Source organism: Melospiza melodia, chromosome 13, assembly GCF_035770615.1.
Source record: "Melospiza melodia melodia isolate bMelMel2 chromosome 13, bMelMel2.pri, whole genome shotgun sequence".
Lineage (NCBI taxonomy): Eukaryota > Metazoa > Chordata > Aves > Passeriformes > Passerellidae > Melospiza > Melospiza melodia.
Genome location: NC_086206.1, coordinates 12,630,844 through 12,640,200, shown reverse-complemented (window position 1 = coordinate 12,640,200; position 9,357 = coordinate 12,630,844). Strand labels below are relative to the sequence as shown.

The 9,357-nt window shown below is 38.9% G+C and overlaps 1 long non-coding RNA gene across 1 annotated transcript in view; it reads left to right on the top strand.

Annotated features, from left to right (window-relative positions):
• The first annotated feature begins 8,316 nt into the window (after positions 1-8,316).
• The window catches only part of LOC134424210 (uncharacterized), a 52,945-nt gene continuing 51,904 nt past the window's right edge, over positions 8,317-9,357 (top strand). Inside the window, exons 1-2 of the long non-coding RNA XR_010029371.1 lie at positions 8,317-8,365; positions 8,744-8,892. This is a non-coding gene — a long non-coding RNA (uncharacterized LOC134424210). The remainder of the gene's footprint in view (positions 8,366-8,743; positions 8,893-9,357) is intronic.

Genomic DNA, 9,357 nt, shown 5'->3' with positions numbered 1-9,357 from the left:
ACAGTAAGTGACATGAAACTCTGCTTAATTCTCTTGTGTCTTCATGAAATAATTTCTTCACCAACTAAAGAAATCTGCTGTTTACCATAATCTCAATTTAACACCTTCTCTCACTGTTCAAAAGTAACTGTCTGCATTTGAATGGGGTTTGCAAAGCAGAAGTAACTGCCAGGGAAAACTAAACAAGTCTTGTCTCTTCCTTGAAAGTTGAAAAAGGCTTTAGGTTTTTTTATCACAGTGACAGGTTACATGGTAAATAAAGTTTGAGATCTTTGCTTTGGCCATTAAATACAAGAATTGGTTCGAAGTGAACAAAGCTGAAGGGTGCAGAGCTTGAACTAAGCCCAAGTTAGACATTGAGTGGGTTGTTGGAGACAAGTGGCACATGCCCGCGGTGGGACAGGCTGCGGGCTGCTCCTCACTTACAGAGGAAGCCCCTTCAAACTGATGAGCTTTCAGCTAACGAGCACGACAGAAAATAGGCCTTGGAAAGCATTCCACTCCTTGGAAGCTAATTTGTTTGGTTTGTGTAAGGTGGAAAGCGCTGGGAGGATCTCAGCGCCGTCAAAGCTGGGAAGGGTCCCACCTTGCCTTGGATTGCCATGCACAGCAGAGGATCGCTTAGAAAAGATTTCCTCATTCGAATTGGGATCAGATACAATATCTTTAAATCAGCAATCAAAACAAAGGCCCTGTTAGTATTGTGAGATTAGCTAGATTTCTACAGCTTTGTTCTGAAGTTAATGAAATTGCATCCAAAGGAGACATGAGATATGAAATGTTCTGCAGGAGTTCAAAGCCTGCGACTGCAACTACACTCCCCAGCAGCCTGTACAAGCACTTACCTGGGAACCTGTTCTTGAGGAAAACCTCTCCTGCAACTCTCTTCCCCTGACTCATAGGTTTGAGGAAATTCGCATTTCAAAATTTAGAAATACAGTGCACAATGGTTTCATGTCATAGCTGGATTGAGCTAAGAAAAAGCATTGTGTTGGAGGGTAGGAACCTCTTTTTGTCTTTTGTGTTTATATCACTGTGTTGATTTACTGCAGGTAAAAACAAATGGTAATGTAAAATCCTTGTGTAATTTTTCTGAAACAGGATGAGTTTTCACATGATGTGACTAGCATTGTACTGTTAACTACAAAATGCTCAGAGGAAACTAAACTAAGTTGAAGGAATTAGTATTCCATCAAAGAGTCGGTACTTGCCTCAATAAGATATTTTTAGCATTTTTTGATTTTGATATATGTGTCTTTTTTTCCCAAGAGAACAGGAAAACTGCTTCTTTACTCACCACTTCTTTCATGTTGGGTTGTTTATGGCAGACCATTGCATTAGGTCATGTAGCATTTGATTCGCTGGAAAATGAACAATGTTTTGAATCATCCATATGTTTCATCTGCTGCCTCTTTGGTCAGGTGAATGTAATTTTCCTACCAGCACCTAGGTATGGACCAGGGTTAAAAGCTTTCATATAAGCCAGGTATGTACCTAATCAGAATACTCTTGCCTGGGCAGAGCTTTGGATGCTAGAAATAATGTTTTTAAAGCATATTGACATATGCATTAAATGAAAAGCACACATAGTATTGAAGTGCTCTATTTCCCTAGAAAAGGAAGAGAATAAGTCTTAATTTTCCTTTAGGGCAAAGCTTTAATAGAATTGCTGCTAGTTCATAGTCTTCCAGTTATTGTTTAAACCCCATAAGATACTTAAGGCTTTGAGTGTTTATACCAAGAAAAGAAAAATATGAATTCATTCTCGAGCTCAGATTTGGAGCTAATAAAGTTATTCTGATTTCTATTACATTTCTTGCCCACCAGCGTTACCTCTTGCTATTATTTAGCTGAACAGTTTCAGTGTCTTGGGTGCCTTGTACCTTATGGAAGTTGGGAAGGAAAATCAAAGGTCACAAGGAACATGGAAAAAATGTAACTAAATATTTGCAACCAAAAAAACAGAAAAAAAGAAAGGGAACAGAGGATACAAATAAGCTATCAAAGTAGTTCTCTGCCAGTGTTTTTAGTGTTGTCATTTAGGTATGTCCATGTGGTTGAGTGATTTTCCTCAGTAATCTGCTTGTTTTGTCGGTTTTACAGTTTTTGGTGAGATGATTTCTGAATTTTTTTGAGATTCTCCCTGTACCCTCCAATATGGACACAATTTATCATGTTGCCATTATCCATCCCCAGTGATTCAAGGACTTCTGTGTTTTCTTAGCAAGACAGCCAACTTCTCACATTATAGGTACTTGGAAATCTCATGTACTTATACGTACTTAAATCTCATTTCCCATCTCTCATAGCTACCAGGCACTGTGTTTCAAAGTGAGATCTTCAGCACTTGACATTTCAGTTCTACAGAGCCCAGTACATATAAATTGCAATATTCCATGGCCTGAGTGGAGTCATACTCTGTCAGGATTATTTTTACTATATCATGCAATGTGCAAGGGCATGCCAAGCTGGGCAGAACAGAGGAAAGCATGTAACCATTTTAGCAGCTTGCGTCTCCTCCCTGACTGAATTGGTAATTATTTTGAATTTTGTGATAAAATTATGTGTGGCACTTATAATTTGCAAAGTGGTCAAATATATGTGTATAGTATGGGTGAATAAATAGAAAATTGATTGCACCTTTAACTCTGCAAATCCTAGGAAGCTATCAAGTTTGGTAGATGTGTATTTTTATCTACAGTAGTCATCTGCTGCAAAACATCTGGATTTTAGAGGGTCAGACTTTTAGACAACCTGAGTGTACAACAGACACTGCAGACTCTTTTTAGCTACCGAGTTTGAAAACAGAAGTGTAGGGGCCTTCTGAAACAGTTTGCAAATCTGTCCTTAAAACAAAATGGGGTTTTTTTAGTAGCTAAAATGAGTATCAGTGCTTTTTCCCATTTGTTCTTGTGTTTAAGAATTCAGTGAAAAGTACAATTTTCTGCAGTGCCTTTGCTTGTTATATGACTAGGCTTTTGATAAATTGTGGCAATGTTTGGGCTCCAGATTTGATTTCTAAGTTTTGAGTATGAGATTATTTATTTATCCATAGCTTGTGAGAAGAGCCAGACTGACAGCAAAGGGTTGATGTCCTTTGTGGGGCAGGTACAGCATTGCCTTTTTACCTTGTCAGTGCACTTCAGTCTCAACACACTCCCAGTGTGGAGAGTCCCTGTTTGTTTCCCACATCCTCCTGTCCTTAAAGGCTGGGCTGGGCTGGGCAGGGCAGGGCAGTCTGGGTTCCCATTAGTTCTAGATGGTGATTGAGTGAGCAAAACCTGCAAAATAAGCAAAGTAACTCATTGATGTAGAGAAATAAAATTTTGTCTTGGGCACTTGCAAGGTCCAATGAATCTCCTGCTAACAGACCTGCCTCATTTTCAGCTTCATTGAAAAATGCAGTGAAATCAGGCTTTAATCAGGGAAATGAGACATTATGGTGCACATTTCCAGGTCTGAAATGAAAATCTATTTTTTAAAGAAGAAAATTAAATGGTATTTCAATTTTCTTGTGCTGACCCTTTAGGACTGTACTGAGCTCCTGCCACCTACTAGCATGCTCGCCAGGCAGTCTGTACAAATATTATCATTACTTAAATAGAGTCTGAATCATTACCTTGTGTTTTCACTTTGTAGTGAAGTGATTTAAATATAGTTTTCTTATGTTGGGATCCTTTGACAAATGCATAAATAGTTAGCGCATTGTTAGCAACAGTGAAAAGGAAATGGATGCCTGGCAGGAGGAAGGGCAAATAATTTTCTCATGCTTGCTGTGCTCTTTCTGTAGTGTAAATCAACTCTTCTCCTCTGAAAGTAAAAACTTATTCCAAGATGTCAACAAAAGTAGAGTAATTAGGAAAGGAAATGTAATTCCTCTCTGCTGCTCCTCCCTCACACACATTAGTAAATGAAAGCTATTTAAAGACACAACCTGGCATAGACTAATTGGAGATGAGTCATTTGGGACCTGATCCTGGAAATGCTTACTCAAACGAGTGGCCCTTTGATTGTTAGCCTGGGTCAGTGTGGAGTGCCTGTGCACGCTGCAGGATCAGGGAGGAGAAGGGTCACTCCTGCAGGGTCCTGAGCTCCCCTCGGCCAAAGGCTCCTGAGCTGGCCAGCTTCAGAGGGGAGATGCCTGTGCTTGGAGTTAACTGTTCCATTGAATCACAGCCAGGTCGGTCAGTGTCTCTCAGGACTAAACCTGGGATATTCAACTTAAAATAGAACAGGGATATTACCAAGCTACTTTGATTAATTAATCTCATTTGGAATAAAAGAAACAACTAGAAAGCTGAAACACGCTACAAAACTTTCCCATATCCACTTCTGCTTCTGGTTCATGTCTGTCATAAAATTAACTACTGTAATATGCTTTTTCCACAATTTAGTTCTCAAATACTTGGCTGCAAAGGAAGCTGTAAAGCTCAAAGGCGTATTTTTTCTTAGTGTTAGCAATTAATATGCCACTAGTCTTTGCATAAATAAGTTGTCTATTTTAAAGCAACTCAAATGGGCTATTTCATTTTATATGACTGTTAATTAAGATGTTGATTAGCCCTGCTATTGAAGCATTGAAACCCTTTCTAAAAGAAATGGCCACTGTTTCAATTTTGTTTTAATTAGTTGGACTTTGAGGTTATTTACTACAGTGTCAGCTATCAAAGTAAAGCCATTTAATTTGATGTTCAGTCCGAGGCAGGTAGCACAGAGAATTCCACATTTGCCTGTAACCACTGCCATTAACAGCAGTATGATTTAAGGTCATTTAAGAGTCATCAACCTCACAGATGGTAAAATGTGAAGTATCTAAAAGGGAAAATAACAATTGTTGTCTTGTCAAATAAAATCCGAACATTGTATTTTTCGTGAACACCCACTGGCTTCCAGCAATTTTATCCAGAATGTGTTTCCCTTTGGGCGGAGAGTGTTAGGTCTTCCCTTTTATGTATCCTTCCATTGAGACATGCTAACCCCCTCGGGAGGTGAAACCCACCCAGATATTTGTGATTTTAAAACTTCATTTGCGTCACTTGCAACAGAGATGGATCATTATTCTGGGATAAAATCACATCCTGCACAGTGAAAATAACAGGCAACATTTGACCTGAAAAGGGAAAGAGGAAAAAAAACCCCAACAACTTTAAAGTGTTAAAAGAAACAGACAGTGTTAAAGCTGCTTCAGGAAACAAATTCTCCCTGTAATGCAGTGTAATTACGATCTTTTCTAAGCTAAGTATAGTACCCTAGAGATTACTATAAGTAACTTATAATAGAATTTTTATTAGTGGTAGTAATTTTTTATGATAATTAGTGTAATCTGCAGCCAATAAAATCAGAAGATATATAGTTATCTCTTTTACACCAGAAAACTAATCTTCAGACAGCTGAAACATTAGAAAAAATATATTATTTTATGATTGTTATACACCTTTATGTTCTTATTATTTGGTATTTTTTTAATAGCTCTTTCTATTTAATGGTGAAAAATGTGAGGCATACTCAAGAGCAAGTATAAAGCAGCCAGCTTGGGGTAAGCATCTGGCATTTCATTTCCTTGGCAATCTTTATTCCATCTGATGTGAAACCTCATCCTTTATGGAAGTTGATGAGTTTTAAGTATTTCTTCTAGATAATGGGTGACCCTTGCACAATCCCTGTCCTCACAGTGAGATTTTGCCTTTTCCTATTGACTGGAGAGAGAGGCCTGGCTGTGCCCATGGTCTGCGTGTCTTTGGGACCCTCTTGTGCTGCTCCACAAAAAGAATGTTTTGACTCAATGCATCAGCTGCTACTGCTAAACCAATGGGTTTGTTGGAAATATAAAGAAAGAGAACAGTTGCAAAGAAACCTAGGGAAGGACTAACTGCAATTCTCTGTTAGTGTTCTGAATCACACCTTCAGTTTTTCATTTGCTTCTCTGTCAGAACCCTCCAGGCTGCATGGATGGGATGGAGCTCTCACACAGGCTGCCAAAGCTGGCATCATACATGCCTAGAATTTCTCAGGCTTGGATTCACTCAAGGCTGTTTGAATGAAGGCTATGAAAAGAGACTGATGTCTTCCAGGAATGGCATAAATTCTCCTGGACTTTTTGGAAATTATTCCTGCAGAAGGAGGTCAGAGGACTGTTGCATTCTCTTAGGCTTTTTAGACTTGGTTTGTCCTAAATTGAGAAAGAGAAGGGGAAAAGGAAAGGGGAGAAAGTTATGGTCTCATTCCTTAGACATGCTGGGATTAGTATTCCCAGCAACTGTACAGATGTTCATAATCTGTGTTCATTATCTTCTATGCCTTGATGAGCTGTGACTCAATGTTGACAGCTGACACATTATCTCCAGCCTGTGACTTAGTGTCTGTTGAGATGCATGAGAGCAAGCTCAACAGAGGTTTGTCCACATTCTGCAAATATGCAATATCAATGCTTGCAGTTACCTGTGATCCATATTTTGAGAGTTCTCCAGTGATCATAACTAATGCTGCGTGTATTAAACTGGTTTATGTTTAAGTGTGTAGTTCACAGACCTCTTTAGACAGTCCATGAACACAAATATGTTCATCTAAGGACAAAGACATCGGTTAGGTCCCTAATAAAGGTGTTCTAATGATGTTTCCTAGATGTGTTGTTAGTACATTTTGTGTGGAAATATAATAATTGGCTGTTAAATGAGTTGTTTCCTTTGTGTCCAGGAAACCCTGACTTTGTGATGAAAATGGCCAGATTTCTTGTCTGGCTTCTGTTTTCCCCCACTGGTCTTTGGCAAAGGTAGCACTGTAGAGAGCTTCAGCCTTCAGGTAGATTCCAGTGCAGCCTGGAAGCTCACAGGCTGTGAGAAAGGCACCCTGGCAGTGGATAAAGCATCAAGTTTCCATGCTGATTCCTCTGGATTCCTGTGTGCCAGCACTTAGAGACTGTTGACCGTGAGGTTTCTCTGACACTCTTGTGAACCCTCACAGGGACAGATGGATTTGCTCTTGAATGGCTCCATTCTTTTCTCTTTGTGAATAGAGCGGGCAATGGTTAATTTGCCCTGACTGCTGTCATGCACCACAGGCTTCTGCTTTGTCACCCCTCCTGCTGACCATGGCCTCAAGGGCAGGAGGTCTCATATTCTGAGAACGTGTGTACTTACTGTATGTGTCCAGCCTGCCTTTGGGGAGGAAGAGTGCTGCAGCTGAGTGCAGATGGTGCTCTTGCCCTTGCTGAGACCTAAATAAGAGGTTTCCAGCAAGCTGACTTGGTAGAAGCAACTGATGGGAGCTAGAGAAAGGAAATTCCTGTTCCCCCTACACTGAGGAATCTTACCAAAAGCCATGGTAGCAAAAGTGATCAACCATGGGTTCTGCAATGTTTTGAATTCATATAGGAGACATTATAAAATTATTCATGGGTTTATTAATTTTTAAGCTGAATTACTGAAATTCATTGTACCTAAGGCTGAAGAATATCTGGAAACTCAAACGACAAAGCAGTTTCTTTCTCATGTGGTCTCTTCAGAGTATTGAAAGTTCAAAAATTTTGCAACAGCTGCCTAAGCATTTCTAGGTACAAATAAAAATGAAGTTTTCAGCCATCAGCCCAAATAACACAGCCTTCCTTCTTCATTCTTCATCCTATTTCTGCAGATTGGGTCAAAGAGTGTCCTTCATTTGTTGTTGTTTACTTAAAGGTCTCTCTTCTTTTACTGCCCTCAAAAATCACTGTGTGTTCTTCCTCCATCTTGCTGACCTTTGAGTTACATAGCAGAACTATTTTCCAGGATTAGTTTCTAGGGGCTGATTGGTTTGAAGGATTTTAGGCAAAAAGATTATATTTTCAGTTTTAGAGTCTGTGAATACCTTATTAGCGAACACTGGATTAATGGTAATTTATCAAGAGGTTAGAACAGATGCATAGCACCCTACCAGATAAATAAAGCTTAATTTGTAATTTCCACACAGGCAGATCAATCTGTGTAATTTAAGTGACTGAACTTTTATAGTTGGTGTGCAAGGAAAATACCTTTTATTTAGAATAACAGCAGTAAATTGACAGTGTAATTTGTTCTGGGAAAATTGGTCACTGTATTCAATTGTGCATAAAATCTCACAGTCTTTTGAACAGCACCCACAAGTTGTACCCTAAAAATATAAGTAATTTAAAAAAATCCAAACATTCAGATCTTTGAAGACACACCTTTCTGTGACTGGTGTTAAACTTCAGGTGTTGTTTTCCTTGCTTTTCAAGGAATTTGGCATGTGCCAAACATCACATCTGGTAAAGGTTTAACTGAAAAATTGCTCATTTCTAAATTCAAATCTTATTTTTTCCAGTTAAAATGTGTATCCTGTGGCTTATGGTGTTCATCCATTCTACCACCAGGTAAGTAAAAAATCATGCTGCTTGCCTCTCAAGGTGAATATCAGATGAATTCACTGTGCTGTGTAAACCACTACCTAGAAACCATAATACAAGTGAGAAATACCAGAAAGTTGGCAGCAGGGGGAGGCTCTTTAAAGAAAGTTTATGCTAAAAAGATGTAAAATTAGTGACATCATTGTCAAAAATGTGTAATCTCTATCCCCTCTGGAAATACACTGAGGAGAAGAAATCAGCAGCCTAAAGCAGAGTCTGTGGCCTCAGCCAAGAAATCCAGGTCACATCTGACACCCATTGAAATCCACATTCATGAATCCAGTGGACTTTAGGCTGGATTCCTAATCACCAGAAAAATGGTTTAATTCAATGTGTCATCTCCAGGGAAGGGTGAGAAGACATCTGAGATGGAAACAGAGACAAATGACTCTTCCCTTGAGGTAACATCAGATACAGGAGAAGCTCCCCTGTGCTGCTCTGGAGTCCAACAGGTAATACCAGTTACCTTGGCCTCACTGGTGAACACCTGAAAGGTAATGCACTTTTGATGACTATAATTTCAGTGCTGAAAGCAAACAATATAAACCACTATAAATTAATTGATCCCAGCATTAAATTTCATCTAACTCAAATGTATTTTGATTTTAAAGTGTTAAATGCAGTCAGAACCTCCTAGATGTTTTCTGAAACAGAAAATTCAGTGAAGGAAGTGTTTTCCTTTCCACATGACTGTCAGTCTTTTTATTTGCCAGTTAGAGAAAAGTTCAAAAAATATATTTCTGCAAAATGAAATATTTTCAGTTTGGGGTTTGCCCCTTCTCTGTCCACTGCACTTTTGGAACAGGCAGAAGACAAAACACAATTCTTCTTCGTAGTATTTCTTTCTTTTGTTCATAATTTTTCCATCTTCCCTGAAATATCCTCAAAACATTAATGGTACATCTTTGCAGTGGGGCTTTGTCCAGAAAAAAAAAAGAAAGTCAAAGAATTCTAAAAAT